The sequence below is a fragment of the Budorcas taxicolor genome, chromosome 3 (genome assembly GCF_023091745.1).
Source record: "Budorcas taxicolor isolate Tak-1 chromosome 3, Takin1.1, whole genome shotgun sequence".
NCBI lineage: Eukaryota > Metazoa > Chordata > Mammalia > Artiodactyla > Bovidae > Budorcas > Budorcas taxicolor.
The window spans coordinates 78,790,621-78,807,756 of NC_068912.1; positions in this window are offsets into that span (position 1 = coordinate 78,790,621).

The window sequence follows — 17,136 nt, forward strand, 5'->3', positions numbered from 1 at the left end:
GAGTTAGGTATTCTATTCCCATTTTACAGAGAAGGAAGTAGACTCATAACTAGTAAATGACTTGTCCAAGAGAATAGCAAATATCAGAGCTGGGATTTGAACTCACATCTGACTCTAAAGCCCATGACTTACCCTTAACATTTGATGAGTTTAAATTTGTTCTGTGACTAGTAATTGATTTGGGGGAGTCTAATATTCCTCAATTCCTTTGGTAATACAACTCACTTCTTTAGGGGGAAATTCCCTTCTTCTTCCTGCCACACTCCATCATGAAGAAGAAATGGTTGCTATCATCTCTCAATATGACAATGCCTCCTTATCCATAATATTTGGTTGAGGGATAGATAGCTACCCAAGCTGAGCCAACACCACCTGATTTCCAGTTCATGACCCATGCTGGCCCAGTGAGGATTCTTCTTCAAGAGTCAAGAGACTGTGAGTGAGGAGTCTTTTCCTGTTAGGTATTCCAATTAGAAGAATGTAAACCTGAAGCTGTGGCATGTCCCTCACTTCCTGAAAGAAGACTGTGTGTAAGAGAGAATAAAACTGACATGGTGAGAGAGAGAAGGAGAGACAGCCCTATTGCTTGCTATCCCCCTTTTTTCTTTTACTGCTTGTGACCTTCCCATGGTTACAGGAACCAATAACTTCCTATTTTGCCCAAGCAAATGCTTTCTGTTATTTGCAAAGGAGTCATAAATGATTCAGCCCAACCCAGGAAGTGCTGAAGGTCAAAAGTCAGTGAAATTAAGACCTGTTAGCACAATGAAGGAGCAAATGAAGTGCTGGAAGCAAAAGACAAAGCCAACAGGTTGCAAATCAGACCGTGCCAAGAGTGGATCCGGAGATGAGAGACAGTGAAATTAAAGCTACTGAGACCATTTATTCTGCAAGAGCTCTATGAGACCTGAAACTTTTTTTTTAAAGGTTATTAGCCAAATAACAGCCAATAAGTCAGCTTATTCAAAAGCATAGATGGAGTAAGAGCAATAATCAGAATTTTATAAGATAAAATCACTCCTTGAAAGAATTAAGCCCCAATAAAGCCAGCCCTATCTTTAAAAGGTAGCTTTTTTTTCTTTCTTTTTTTTTTTTTACTGGTATTCACTACTTTCTTTTTAATGACTATTACAAACTAAATAAATCATATACTAGACACAAAGAGGAATCTAAAATAAATCAAAGATATTCAAATGTATAATACCTCATACTGGCCAGGAATTAGAGTTATATAAAATTTACTCAGAGATGAAAAAGAGCCTTGGCTCTGAGAAGACTTAATTTCACCAGGATGATGTGTTGAGGTTTAGATTAAATGAGAATTAGTCTTTGACAATGGACTGCAGAGGCACACTAATATGGTTGTAAAAAAGAAGCTTCCTCAGTCTGCATTTTCATTGCAAAAATATAATTGCAGGAGTTTAATTTCCTAACTGGGTTTACCTAGAGATCCATGTCAAGGAGCAGGCTCTAAAATGTAAATAATTCATTGGTTCATCTAGTGATTTTCAAAGCTACCAAGGACTTTAGTGCCCCGACCTCTAGGAGAAAAGGGTGAAGTCTTGGATTGAAGCTTTATTTAGCAAATCCTTTCCATTCAAAACCCATAAGCTTCTTGTCCCAGTCAGCAAGTGTCCAGAAGGTGCCTTGTCAACAGATCCCATTCGAGGGGAGCACTGCTGGGAGCTGACAGAAGTGGGAGGAGCCTTGGGAGCTTCCGTTGCAATCTGGCCCCTCCAGTGAATTGAAAACAACTTTGGTTTTTCAGCTGGAAGTAAATTACATTCCTTGAACTCACTTTCTGTTTTGTGATGTGCCCGTACGCGTATGTGGTATGTGTGGTTTGTACATGTGCGTGCACATATACAAGTGTGCTTATCAATTGTAATTGGGTCGTGTTTTCACATATTGCATAGTCCAATAAAAGCTGTGGAATTTCCAATTACTTCTTATACTTTCTGTGATCATTGTCCAGAAGACGAGCAATATCAATTCAACTCATTGAAGAATCTGCCACTAATACAGTCAAGTAGTATGATTAAAATTGTGGAGGGTTGCTAATTTAAATGGATCAATATGTGCCCATGGTTTAATGATAATCATTCAACTTTTTTTTGTTGGAGGCTTTAAAATTAGGGTGTGGCCTAAGATTTACACACAAAGAAGACATGCTTATAGGATTGCTTTCCCTCACCTCTTTGAGAAACCCATTGTGCCTCTATTGACTCACTTCACTGGAAATAGGCCATAGTGAAATGTTTCTACCATAAAAAGGACAAATTACTAAGTTCTCTAAATCTTATCACTCTTACAGTTGACAAATAAACCAAATTATTACACCCATAAAATAGTATAAGGAAGGTCCTTGCTAAATACATTGTTTCAGTTTCAGGGCTGCTTGATAAATAGTGATAGAAATATAAATTCTATTGCGTAAGAAACTCTACACTCTAAATTAGATACACATAGCAGACTTGAGAAATGGATTTTAGATGAGAAATATATTTGCTTTATGGACCAAAGTGATATAGTGGTTGCTAATTTCTTTAAGGCATTAGCTGATTATAATTCAGTGTGTTAATTTAATATTATGGGTGATAAGCTTTGCCCCCTAATTCTGATCTATCATAACCCTGGGTGTATTTGTATCCCCATTTTCAGAATGTGCCTTTTTCTGTGCCTTTGAACTAGCATCACTGATACTTTTTATCTATAACTTCAAATATTCTTCAGACCAAAGCTAAAAAGAATGTTAGTAATTGCATTCATTCCTCCAGGAAGGTGAACCCTGGAATCACTTCTGTTTGCAGTGTGGTGTCAGTACGCCAAGGCCCAGCTCTGGCTGCTTGAGGGCCCTCCCTCATTTTCTCCTGGTCCATATATCCCTGACCTCCCCTAAATTTTCCTCCCAGCTTCTTCACAGGACCAGCTTATCAGGGGTTCTGGCACCTTTTCCTGGGTTACCAAACGATTTCTCTGGTATCCATCTTCCACTTGAAGTTTTGCATCACTGCATATAACTGCCACAGAATCAACAAGTACCGGATATAAAACAATAGAGGATCACTCATGGTATTATTCTGACTTTGTTCAAGAAAATTGAGACTCTGCTAGTATCGATGGGTGTAATGGCTGTTTAATAATGAAGACAGGGTTTACACAAACATGGCAAGAGCTGAAGGAGTATCAGTCTAAATAGCTGAATATAGAGAATCAAAAAACATTCACACATGTCAGACTGAAGCAAAGGAAGAAGGGAATAAGTGTATCATTTATGGGGGAGTTTTCAAACCATTATGACTGCAAGGTGAGAGCTCATAAAGAAGTCTGGAAGCCTAACACATAAGATTATAATAACTTTTCAATATTCATTTGCTTTACTTTGTCTTCCAAATCTCAAGAAAGTTGTTCTCATTGGAAAACTAATCCAAGACCAAGTATGTAAGGAGATTTTAGGAAACATACTTTCCAGGCTCAAAAGGAAATTTTGAAAATAATGTAAAACTGACAACAAACAATTCAACAGAGTCAACCTCTTTGGAAATTTGACAACTATGCCCCATTCCTTTTAACCACATTTAACTCAATAAGTAATATAAGGATATCATGCTTTTAATTAGCACAATGTGACCATCCTTTGACAACCAAAGACCAGCAAACACTCTGCCAAAAGAGTAGACTCAAGTCTCATATACCATTTTAGCTACAGATGGGGAGACAGTGGAAACAGGGTCAGACTTTATTTTGGGGGGCTCCAAAATCACTGCAGATGGTGATTGCAGCCATGAAATTAAAAGATGGTTACTCCTTGGAAGGAAGGTTATGACCAACCTAGATAGCATGTTAAAAAGCAGAGACATTACTTTGCCAACAAATGTGCATCTAGTCAAGGCTATGGTTTTTCCAGTGGTCATGTTTGGATGTGAGTGTTGGACTTTGAAGAAAGCTGAGCACCGAAGAATTGATGCTTTTGAACTGTGGTGCTAGAGAAGACTCTTGAGAGTCCCTTGGACTGCAAGGAGATCCAACCAGTCCATCCCAAAGAAGACCAGTCCTGGGTGTTCATTGGAAAGACTGATGCTGAGGCTGAAACTCCGATACTTTAGCCACCTCATGCAAAGAGTTGACTCATTGGAATAGACCCAGATACTGGGAGGGATTGGGGGCAGGAGGAGAAGGGGATGACAGAGGATGAGATGGCTGGATGGCATCACTGACTCGATGCATATGAGTTTGGGTGAACTCCGGAAGTTGGTGATGGACAGGGAGGCCTGGCGTGCTGTGATTCATGGGGTCGCAAAGAGTTGGACATGACTGAGTGACTGAACTGAATTGAAATGACACTCAATATGCCAGAAAATTTGGAAAGCTCAGAAGCGGCCGCAGGACTGGAAAAGGTCAGTTTTCACTCCAATCCCAAAGAATGTTCAAACTACCACACAATTTTTCTCATCTCACATGCTAGCAAAGTAATGGTTAAAATTCTCCAAGCAAGGCTTCAAAAGTATGCAAACTGAGAATTTTCAGATGTTCAAGGTGTAGAAAAGGAAGAGGAACCAGAGATCAAATTGCCAACATCTGCTGGATCATCAAAAAAGGCAGAGAGTTCCAGAAAAACATCTACTTCTGCTTTATTTACTATGCCAAAGCCTTTGACAGTGTGGATCACAACAAACTGTGGAAAATTCTTAGAGATGGGAATACCAGATCACCTTACCTGCCTCCTGAGAAATCTGTATGCAGGTCAAGAAGCAACAGTAGAACCGAACATGGAACAACAGATTTGTTTCAAATCAGGAAAGGAGTAAATCAAGGCTGTATATTGTCACCCAGTTTATTTAACTTATATACAAAGTACAACATGCAAAATGCCAGACTGGATGAGGCACAAGCTGGAGTCAAGATTGCTGGGAGAAATATCAAAAATCTCAGATATGCAGATGACATCACTCTTATGGCAGAAAGCGATGAGGAACAGAACAGCCTCTTGATGAAAGTGAAAGAGGAAAATGAAAAAGCTGGCTTAAGGCTCAGCATTCAAAAAACTAAGATCATGGCATCTGGTACCATCACTTCATGGCAAAAAGATGGGGAAACAATGGAAACAGTAACAGACTTTATTTTCTTGGGCTCCAAAATCACTGCAGATCCTGACTGCAGCCATGAAATTAAAAGACGTTTGTTCCTTGGAAGAATAGCTATGACCAACCTAGACAGCATATTAAAATGTAGAGACATTACTTTGCCAACAAAGGTCCATCTAGCCAAAACTATTGTTTTTCCAGTAGTCATGTATGGTTGTAAGAGTTGAACCATAAAGAAAGCTGAGCACCGAAGAATTGATGCTTCTGAACTGTGATGTTGGAGAAGACTCTTCAGAGTCCCTTGGACTGTAAGGAGATCAAATCAGTCATTCCTAAAGGAAATCAATCCTGAATATTCATTGGAAGGGTTGATGCTGAAGCTGAAACTCCAATACTTTGACCATCTGATGTGAAGAACTGACTCACTGGAAAAGACCCTGTTGCTGGGAAAGATTGAAGGCAGGAGGAGAAGGGGATGACAGAGGATGAGATGGTTGGATAGCATCAGTGACTTGATGGACATGTGCTTGAGCAAACTCTGAGAGTTGGTGATGGACAGAGAAGCCTGGCATCCTGCAGTCCATGGGGTCACAGTCAGATATGACTGAGCAACTGAACTGAACTGAACTGAACTGAACTGAAATGATACCTAATCCTTTTTAGCTAAATTTAGCTAAGGGGCAAGTATATGCCCCTTTGAAATCTTGCAGTATAAATATGGAAATAGGTGATCATTAAAACTGGTGATATAAAATATCCAATGTTGGATAATATAATGATGAAGAGACAGAACAGAAAAGAATAATTCATTAATATATGTAAATATAACCAAATGAAAACAATAAGGAAAATGAATGTAATCACTATTATTTCTACAAGTGACAATTTGGCCATCATTGGAGTTTATTTCTTATTCCATTAAACTTTCCTTAGCCTTTTTGTCTACAGTAAGTGGTTCAGTTACTTGTGGTTCTTCGACCAATGCCGCTAAGTCACTTCAGTTGTGTCCAACTCTGTGCAACCCCATAGACGGCAGCCCACCAGGCTCCCTGGGATTCTCAAGGCAAGAACACTGGAGTGGGTTGTCATTTCCTTCTCCAATGCATAATAGTGAAAAGTGAAAGTGAAGTTGCTCAGTCGTGTCTGACTCTTAGCGACCCCATGGACTGTAGCCCACCAGGCTCCTCCATCCATGGGATTTTCCAGGCAAGAATACTGGAGTGGGGTGCCACTGCCTTCTCTGTCTTCGACCAATGGAGTTACCCAAATTCTCCTGAAGGATGTTTGTCACCATGTATTGTCAGTCTTGGGTTTCTACTAATACACTTTCCCATTATCTTTTGCCAAAGGACAAAAGAGTACTAAGAAACACACCCACAGGATATTCTGTGTTATAGTCTTAACCTCTTTAATAGTAACTTTCCCTTTTTAATCAGAATGAATTACTCTACCCATTATAGTAATACCCTACTTTGCTGTGAACTAGTAATTATAGTAATACCCTACTTTGCTATTGGCTCAATGGCATGAAGTACCTATACTGGCCAGATGGCAGTAGAACTATTATAAACTTGTGTACCTTAATAAAACCCAATCATGCCAGGCGATAAGACTAAAAATTCAAGGCTTGCAAACTTGGTGAAATTTCTGGAATTCTAGGAATTTCTGGGGTACAATGAGATCGGCTCTACAAAGTAAAGAACAAGTGGTTTCATCCAGTAAGAAAAGGTATAAGACCTAGGGTGCCTCTTGGGATTTTGAGGCCAATCTGTACTTCATTTAGGTATACTAGTACATAATAACTATTGTGTACCCCCTGATTCTAGGAATTAAGATCTTAAAGCAGAAAGCTCAAGTTGTAATAATGGGAATATAAAGCTTTCTGGTAGATTGTGAGGAGTAACAGTAAGAGAATCCAACTCCATTTCCACCCTGTAGTTCCTAAATCCATCCATCTGGCTATAGGTGCGATAACATCACATACTGATTGCTAGTTCAAATCATATACAATATCCTTAGGACATTTCCCCAGACTTGCAAAGTTTGCCAAGCACCTAAAGCCCTCCATTTATAACTTACTGAGAATTATACTGTCCCTCTGGTCATAGAAACTGTCCTCTGTTGTGGTAACCCTTTCACTAACATTTACATGAGACACAAAAATCCTCATATTCTGTGCCAATTTGGAGAATTACATCCACTTATCTCTTCCAGACCTCCTTGTCTATAGTTTCACGATTTTGTTTTCTAACTCCATGACCATCAAGCTAAACTATTTATTGCTGTCCACAAAACAGTATAGATTCATACCTCTACCTACGTTTTCTTCCAATAAAAATGAAGAACAAGGTGCGTGCTCAAAGTTCTCTGTGCTGGGAGGCTTTCTCTTCACTACCTGAGTGGTGCTGCAGTGTTGCAGATGTCCACTTTCAATTGCTACTGAGATATAATACAGGAATCATTGCAAATACCCTCTGTGTTTGTCAGTGAGATGATCATAGAGGATGATGAAGCTAGAGATGCTGACTGAAGAAAAGAAGTCTGGTGATGGGAACAGCAACCACAGGAGTCTGACTGGGTGGTCTGGGCAAATGGCTTGTGCCTCCAAGGGTTACTTGGGCACTATCTTGTATGTACGGCTTCTACTTGATGATGAAGTGCTGTCGTATATATCTAAATTTATAACTTTGTGAGCCAGACAGTACACATGTTATGAGACTAGCTTGTTTTAAGGTGAGAAGATTAGGTTATATGGTAAATTTATGACGCATTATCACACATTCATTCTCTTTTAAGATCCAGAGTAAGTCCAAAGTTATTTCTCAAATAGACAATAGTTATTCACAGAAAACAATATAAATTTACTCCAAAATTGAAAAGGTCTGCACTTTTCTTTATCTATCAGTTTCAGTTCAGTCGCCCAGTCATATCCAACTGTTTGCAACCCCATAGATGGTAGCATGCCAGGCTTCCCTGTCCATTACCAACTCCGAGAGCTTGCTCAAACTCATTTCCATTGAGTCTCTGAAGCCATCAAACCATCTCATCCTCTGTCATCCCCTTCTCCTCCTGGCTTCAATCCTTCCCAGCATCAGGGCCTTTTCTAAGGAGTCAGGTCTTCGCATCAGCTGCTCAAAGTATTGGCGCTTCAGTTTCAGCATCAGTCATTACAATGAATATTCAGGACTGATTTCTTTAAGACGGACTGCTTAGATCTCCTTGCAGTCCAAGGGACTCTCAAGAGTCTTCTCCAACACCACAGTTCAAAAGCATCATTTTTTCGGTGCTCAGCTTTCTTTATGGTTCAACTCTCACATCCATACATGACTACTGGAAAAACAATGGTTTTGACTAGATGGACCTTTGTCAGCAAAGTAATGTCTCTGCTTCTTAATATGCTGTCTAGCTTCCCTTGTGGCTCAGATGGTAAAGTGTCTGCCTACAATGCGGGAGACCCAGGTTCAATCCCTGGGTCAGGAAGTTCCCCTGGAGAAGGAAATGGCAACCCACTCCAGTATTCTTGCCTGGAAAATCCCATGGACAGAGGAGCCCTGTAGGCTATAGTCCATGGGGTCGCAAAGAGTCAGACACGACTGAGCGAATTCACTTCACTTCACTTCACTTCAGGGTGATCATAACTATTCTTCCAAAGAGCAAGCATCTTTTAATTTCATGGCTGCAGTCACCATCTGCAGTGGTTTTGGAGCCCAAGAAAATAAAGTCTGTTACTGTTTCCATTGTTTCCCCATCTATTCGCCATGAAGTGATGGGACCAGATGTCGTGAGCTTAGTTTTTTGAATGCTAAGTTTTAAGCCAGCTTTTTCATTTTCCTCTTTCACTTTCATCAAGAGACTCTTTAGTTCCTCTTCACTTTCTTCCATAAGAGTGGTATCATCTTTGTATCTGAGGTCATTGATAATCTAAATTTCAGCTTGGGCTTCATCCAGTCCAGCATTTCGCTTGATGTACTCTGCATATAAATTAAATAAGCAAGGTGACAACATACAGATTTGACATACTCTTTCCCCAGTTTGGAACCAGTCCTTTTTTCCATGTCTGGTTCTAACTGTTGCTTCTTGACCTGCACCAGGTTTCTCAGGAGGCAGGAGAGGTGATCTGAAATTCCCATCTCTAAGAATTTGCTGTGATCCACACAGTAAAGTCTTTGGCATAATCAATGAAGCAGAAGTAGATGCTTTTCTGGAATTTTCTTGCATTTTCAATGATCCAAAGGATGTTGGCAATTTGATCTCTGGTTCCTCTACATTTTCTGAATCCAGCTTGAACATCTGGAAGTTCCCAGTTTGCATAAAGTTGAAGCCTCACTTGGAGAATTTTGAGTATTGGTTTGCTAGCTTGTGAGATGAGTACAATTGTGTGGTAGCTTGAACATTCTTTAGCATTGCCTTTCTTTGGGATTGGAATGAAAACTGACCTTTTCCAGTCCTGTGGACACTGCTGAGCTTTTCAAATTTGTTGGCATATTGAGTGCAGCACTTTAACAGCATCATCTTTTAGGATTTGAAATAGCTCAGCTGGAATTCTATCACCTTCACTAGCTTTGTTTGTAGTGATGCTTCCTAAGGCCCACTTGACTTCACACTCCAGGATATCTGGCTCTAGGTGAGTGATCACACTATCATGATTATCTGGGTCATTAGGATCTTTTCTGTACAGTTCTTCTGTGTTTTGTGGCTCAGATGGTAAAGTGTCTGCCTACAGTGTGGGAAACCTGGGTTCGATCCCTGGGTTGGGAAGTTCCCCTGGAGAAGGAAATGGCAATCCACTCCAGTACTCTTGCCTGGAAAATCCCATGGACAGAGGAGCCCGGTAGGCTACAGTTCATGGAGTCGCAAAGAATCGGACATGACTGAGCAACTGCACTTCACTTCTGTGTTTTGCATAGTCCTTTATCTATAGGACTTGCCAAAGATTCCATATAGCATTCATATCTGTCATAGACACTTCACCACCATTGGTTGTGCAGGTTTATATGGCTCAAGTGGCAAAACAGCTTGACTAGCAAGCAACCTGGACCTGTTGCATAGCTTTTTCTTGCCCTTTTTTCTGTTCAAAACTGGCAGTCTTATCAGATTATTCAGTAAATGGATCAAATCAGTGTTCCTAAATGAAGTATGAGTGAGTGAGTGTTAGTCACTCAGTCGTGGCTGACTCTTTGCAATCCCACGGACTGTAGCCCACCAGGCTCCTGTGTCCATGGGATTCTCCAGGCAAGAATAATGGAGTGGGTTGCCATTCTCTTCTCCAAAATGAAATATAGATTATTTCATAATCCAAAGAGGCAACTAGATCTACACCTTTTTATTACTGGTTGGAATCACTTGTCTTTCACTTTGTAGAGATCGTCTCAATATATCCCAGAATTCTTTGAATTCCTAGAAATTTCACTGAGTTTGTGAACCCTGAAATTTGTGGCCTTATCCCCTGGTATGCTTGGGTTTGTTAAGGTATACAAGGATGTTAGCAACTTCCTGCTCACTAGTTTCAGTCAGCCTGATAGCATCAATGGAAAAATATTTTCCATAGAATCACTAGATCAACAAGCTCCTTGAGCACTGAAGTATTACAGAGGTTTGAGGTAAGGCAACCTACTGACGGTGTATTGTTACTCCCTCTATATGAAAGAATACTTGTTCTGGTTGTGTTTACTAACAAGCAAAGGAAAAAAAAAAGCACTCATTAGATCAATAGCCACATATCAAATATCAGGAGCTGTGTTGATTTGCTACAGTAAAAATTTACTTCTGGTCAACAGTTTCAATTGAAGTCATCATCCGATTAGGTTTATGATAATTCACTGTCATTTCCAAGATTTATATTTTCTCTGTCCTGGCCTAGTAGATAGATTGAATGGGCAAAGTGGTAGAGACCAGTATTTGCCCATATTTCAAGTCTTTGATGCAGTATTACTTTGGGTTTACTATTTCAGTAGTAAGAAGCCTTTCCCACCATAATACTTGCCGTTCCACAGATCAAGGTGCTAGTATGAGAAGTCTGCATATGCCTATTCTAACTATGCATTCAGAACCAGGAAAAGAGCCAGAACTTGGACTTACAGACAGGCATGGGTCAAAACTCCATCAACCACTTGTTCTCCATAAGTCTCTAATTTTGACTAGTGGACCCTGGTAGCATTTGTTTTTAGGAATGAGCAGCCATTCAGAGTCAGTTTCTATTAATCCCTGGAAGATGTGTCTAGTTTCCTTTCCTCAGTGTGCAGTCACCCCAGTGAATGGACATAAATCCCTTTGGGAGGGTTGGGAGGTAGACTTGTAGAACAGTTTTTATAAGTATAGCAAATCTTTTAATTAAAGTGACCTTGAATATAGTGTATTAATTTCCTGCTGCGATAAATTACCATAAATGTGGTGTCTTAACACAATGCAAATGCAAGTTTATTACCTTACAATTTTGGAGGTCAAAAGTCCAAAATGGGTCTCACTGGCCTAAAATGAAGGTGTTTGTAGGGTTACGTTCCTTTCTACAGGCTTTAAGGTACAATTTTTTTTTCTTGTCTTTTCCAGATTCTAGAGACTGCTTGCACTGACTCATCACCCCCTTATATCTTCAAAACCAGCAGGGACCAGGCGTTCAAAGATGGCTCCTTTCCCCTCTTTTTGCTTCCCCAGGAGCCTAAGGGGATTCATCTGTTCTATTTACTGAGAGTTCCTGTAGGTAAAGGCTTCCCTGGTGTCTCAGAGGTTAAAGTGTCTGCCTGGAATGCGGGAGACCCTGGTTTGATCCCTGGGTAAATCTCACAAAATTGTGGAGTCCCTGATGCTTGGATGCCCTTGGAGTTTTTAAATTTTCAGGGTTGTCCAGACTGAGTCTCCAGCAAGTGATTGACCACAGCTCACATTTTTCTACTTGTTACAGGTGGTTTCCACTGTTGATGACTCTTCAAAGACAAATACTGAACCCTGTGGGGGCAAGGACAAAATAACAGATTGCAGATAGACTAAGAAACAATTTAATACTCATAAAGAAAAGAAGTGAGAACTCCAGTTAAAACAGCTTATATAGACAATGTCACCATTACACTAAGAACCATGGGAGCTTGGAGAAACTGGAAGCTACCTCCATCAATACATGGAAAAAGGGAAGATTTTACCTGAAACAAGAGTAAATAGAGCCAGGAGAACCAGAAAAAATATCTCTGATGACTTTTTGAGCAGCAGGACTTAGTTGTGTCTGAAACCGTTTACCTGAGTTGAAATTTTTTCTTTTATTTTTCAAAGGAAGCTTAGGGTTTTTATAATTTACAACTGTATGACCGAAGAAATACTGTTATCAAACATTGATTAGGGTGATTTGGTTAAAGGAGTCTTTTGAAGAGTCTTTTGAAGTAGCTTTAAGTAATATGAATTTATTGTAAACAATGTTTGATTTATTGTTTATAAACTAACAGTCCTCAAAATAGTTATAGCAGAAATATTCATATAACAAATGTTTTATTTTTTGTTCATTTTTGTAATACTTTGTACTTTAATTTTTCATTAATTTAGCCTCATTTTATATTATTGTATTTATTTTAAGAGTATCTTTAATAATATGCCTAAGTTATTTTTTTAGATATAGGTGATATACAATCAGTATTTCCCTCCAAACCCTGCCCAGTTCTGCCCTATCAATAAGTGGCAGGCTATTAAGTAGATTTTCACATATAGATTTTTGTAATATGTCTTATGCATAATTCCAAAGATTTTTAATCCATATACAAGTAAATATAATTACATTGTCCCCTCCCCTTTTTTACACAACAGGCAGCATAATATACACAGCAATCTTTCCTTTACTCATTACATTTAATATCTAGACCGATAACTCCCAAGTTTAAAGTCCAGACTCTCCCCTTAGTTCTAAACCCACATGCCTAACCACCTAATTGGCATCTGCATTTGGGTATACAATAGGCATCTCAAAATGAACTTGTCTATAATGGAACTCAAGAACTCTTTCCATACCAGTTCTATTTCTAGTTTTCTTGTTAAAATTTATTTATTTTTAATTGAAAGGTAATTGCTTTGCAAGAATATGTTGGTTTCTGCCATACATCAACATAAATCAACCTTAGGTCTACATATGTCCCCTCCCTCTGGAACCTCCCTCCCACCTCCCACACCATCCCACCCCTCTAGGTTGTCACAGAGCACTGGATTTGGTTTCCCTGAGTCATACAGCAAATTCCTACTGGCTATCTATTTTACATATGGTAATGTGTATTTCTACTTTTCTTTTTCTCAGTTACTGAAATCTGCATTCTACCTGTTTAGGCGAGTGACGTCATCCATCCTTTTCTCCTTATTTCTCTCAAAATGGTTTCAACACTAAATCCTATTGGGCCTACTCCAAAATACATCCACAAGTTACCTGTGGCTTATCGTCTCTGTTTACCACCATCATCTCTCCCCTGAATTACTGTATTAACATTTGAGCTGATCCTCTTCTCTAATTTCCAGAAGCCCACTCTCAATGCAACAGTCAAAATCTGCTCTGTCACTTGCAAGACCCTCCATGATGGGCACTTCTATTCTCTGAACTCATCTTTTCTGATCTCCTTATTCTCATTGCTCCAGTCTCATGAATTTTCTTGCTGTTTCTCTACCATGCAAGGCAACTTACTGCTTCAAAGCCTCAAATTATCTGCTTTAGTTTTTCTGTTGTCATATTCATTAAATTCTCTTTTAATAATTAAAAAAAATTGTGTTCTTTATTCAAAAATTTTAAAATATCTGAGTCAGTATTAGTTTGTCATTTTCTGTTTGCATATTGCTCTAGGTATTGAAAACAATTTATTTTCCTCCAAGTGCTGCTTTAGAGAAATATCATAAATTCTTTAATATACTGTTTTAACATTATCTTTATTTTCTAGATATTCTATCATGTTGTTTGGCTTCCCTGGTGGCTCAACTAGTATAGAATCTGCCTGCAATGTGGGAGACCTGGATTATATCCCTGTGTTGGGAAGATCCCCTGGAGAAGGGAAAGGCTACCCGCTCTAGTATCCTGTCCTAGAGAATTCCATGGACTATATAGTCCATGGGGTTGCAAAGAGTAGGACATGACTGAGCAACTTTAACTTTCATGATGTTGTTTGTACATTTGCTCCATGAACTGGGACTTATTTTAAAATATAGTATTAAAATGTATAGCTAGAATTAAAAAAAAAAAAAAAAAAACAGCAGGGACCAGTAGAATCTTGCTTGCAATGACATCTCTATGGTTCTAATTCTTTGGTCTCCCTCTTTCATTTTTTAAGAACCATTTGATTATATTGGCCTCACTCAGATAACCCAGGATCATCTCCTTATTTTAAGGTCAATTAATTAGAAACTTTTGTTCTGGAGCCTGGTTTCCCTTTGCCATGAAACATAACACATTCACCAGTTTTGGGAGTTAAGATGTAGGCATCTTTGGGAAGCTATTACTCTCCTTCCACACCTATTCTCTCCCTTTTAAAAAGAGTTATGGGCCTGTGATTTGGCTCGAGTCTGGGAATTTGTTAAGGAAACATGACCATGTATTATATCAATTCATGTCAGACCTCTGTTATAAGATTGAGTTTTGTTTTCTGTATGTCTTGCTTATACAAATGAAGTAGGTGGTTCACCATGCTCCTAGGGATCCCATCATAATTTAGCCACCAATAAGATCTCTACAAGCAAAATCATTCTGTTTACTTCTTGCATCTTGTCACTCAGGTTTCAACACTTGTAGAATTCAGAGTTCCTATTTCCATGGCAGCATCTCTTGCTTTTCTTGCAGACAATTGCCACTACAGAACCTTTCCAGGATGCTGACACTGCCTTCACCAATTAATATCTCAAAGCCATGATGAAGGATATGTACTCTGGACCTGCTTAGGTGATATAACAGTAAGTGAAAGTGAAAGTTGCTAAGTCATATCCGACTCTTTGTGACCCCTTAGACTGTAGTCTGCCAGGCTCCTCTGTCCATGGAATTCTCTAGGCCAGAATATTGGAGTAGGTAGCTGTTCTTTTCTCCAGGGGATCTTCCCAACTCAGGAATCAAACAGGTCTCCTGCATTGCAGGTGGATTCTTTACCAGATGAGCCATCAGGGAAGCCCCAATATAAAAGTAGTCCACTCATAATAAATCTACTTCAGCTTTCAAATTTCCGTAAGCCTTCAGATACCTTCTTCTGTAGCACTGATTCTCAACTGAAACCAATCTTACTTCCCTTTAGGGACAGAGGGGCCTGTTGGGCTGCCTGCCGTCTATGGGGTTGCACTGAGTTGGACACGACTGATGCGACTTAGTAGCAGCAGCAGCAGGGACATTTGACAATGTCTAGAGACATTTTTGGTTGTCACAAATTGGAGGAGGTTCTCCTGGTATATACTAGGTTGTGGCTAGGGATAATTTTAAACATTCTACAATGTACAATCTCCTGGTCTCTAACAAAAAATTATCTGGCTCGAAAATATCAATAGTGCTAAAACTGAAAAACCTTGCCCTGTACTATTCCACAGGCTTCCCAGGTGGCTCAGTAGTAAAGAATCTGCCTGCCAATGAAGGAGATGCAGGAGATGCTGGTTCAGTCTCTGGGTTGGGAAGATCCCCTGGAAGAAGGCATGGTAACTCACTCCAGTATTGTTGCCTGGAGAATCCCATGGACAAAGGAACCTGGCAGGCTACAGTCCATGGGCTCACAAAGAGTCGGAAATGACTGAGCAGCTAAGCACAGCACAGCACAACATAAGTGATATCATATGGTATTTTTCTTTCTCTTTCTGACTTGATTCACTGAGCATGATAACTTCTAGTTACATCTATGTTACTGCAAATGGCATTATTTTGTTCATTGTTATGGCTGGGTAGTATTCCTTTGTATATGTGCTGTGCTAAGTTGTTTCAGTCATGTCTGACTCTTTGCGACCCCATGAACTGTAATCCTCCAGGCTCCTCTGTCCATGGGATTCTCCAGGCAAGAACACCGGTGCAGGTAGTTGTGCCCTCCTCCAGCGGATCTTCCCAACCCAGGGATCAAACCTGCATCTCTTACATTTCCTGCACTGGCAGGCAGGTTCTTCACCACTAGCACCACCTGGGAAGCCCATTCACATTGTATATATATGTATCATGTTTTCTTTATCCACTCATCTGTCAGTGGACATTTAGGTTGTTTCCATGTTCTGGGTATTGTGAATAGTGCTGCTGCTCTGAAAATGGAAGTGCATGGTATCTTTCTGAACTAGTTTTGCCCCAGTATATGCCCAGGAGCGGCATTGTTAGATCATATGGTAATTCTATTTTTAATTCTCTGAGGGACCTCCATACTCTTTGCTGGGGCTGGTCTTGAGGATCAGCATTCACCTACTAGGAAGCCTCTCTGAAGCGGTCATTATGGGTTCTGTAGGCAAGAGGAAGCTAACTCTCTTACCGAGAGAAGGAAAGGCTGCTTCCAAGGGAAGCTCAGTGGAATTTAGAAATTCCAGGTCCTCAGTTTGATTAAAATACAGCCAGATATGCTCATTAATTAATGCCCTAAATTTAACATGAGAGAGTAAAACTTTGGATTTGGTTGTTAGAAATTTCAACTCTGAGGCTATAGGAAATGGGGCTTCCTGTTGGATAGTCATAGAAGTTTTCTGATTATCTAGCTTTGAGCTGGAATTTTAGAACCCTAAGTGCAGCTCCCCACCCTACCTACATTCTCTGTTATATTTAGAAGCAACCAATCCATCTGAAAGTTCTTACACATGTTGTTTCATTACAGTGTTCTATTGCAGCAGCTTATAGCTTTGACTCTTATAAGAACTTGCCTCCCGGTGACTACAGTGCTTATTGAAGTGACTCTTTGGCTACCACCTGCTGTAAACTATACTAATGACTCATTACCACTGAAAATGAAGGTTATGAATCCCTTTAAATCTAATCAAGTTGAAGAATCAATACAAGACTACCAGATACAAGTTTCTGTGCCCTTAAGACTACTTTGAATATAGAGAGTTGCGTTAGTTTGGGTTTGGTTGGGATAACAGAGTTATAAGAAGAACTATGAAAATC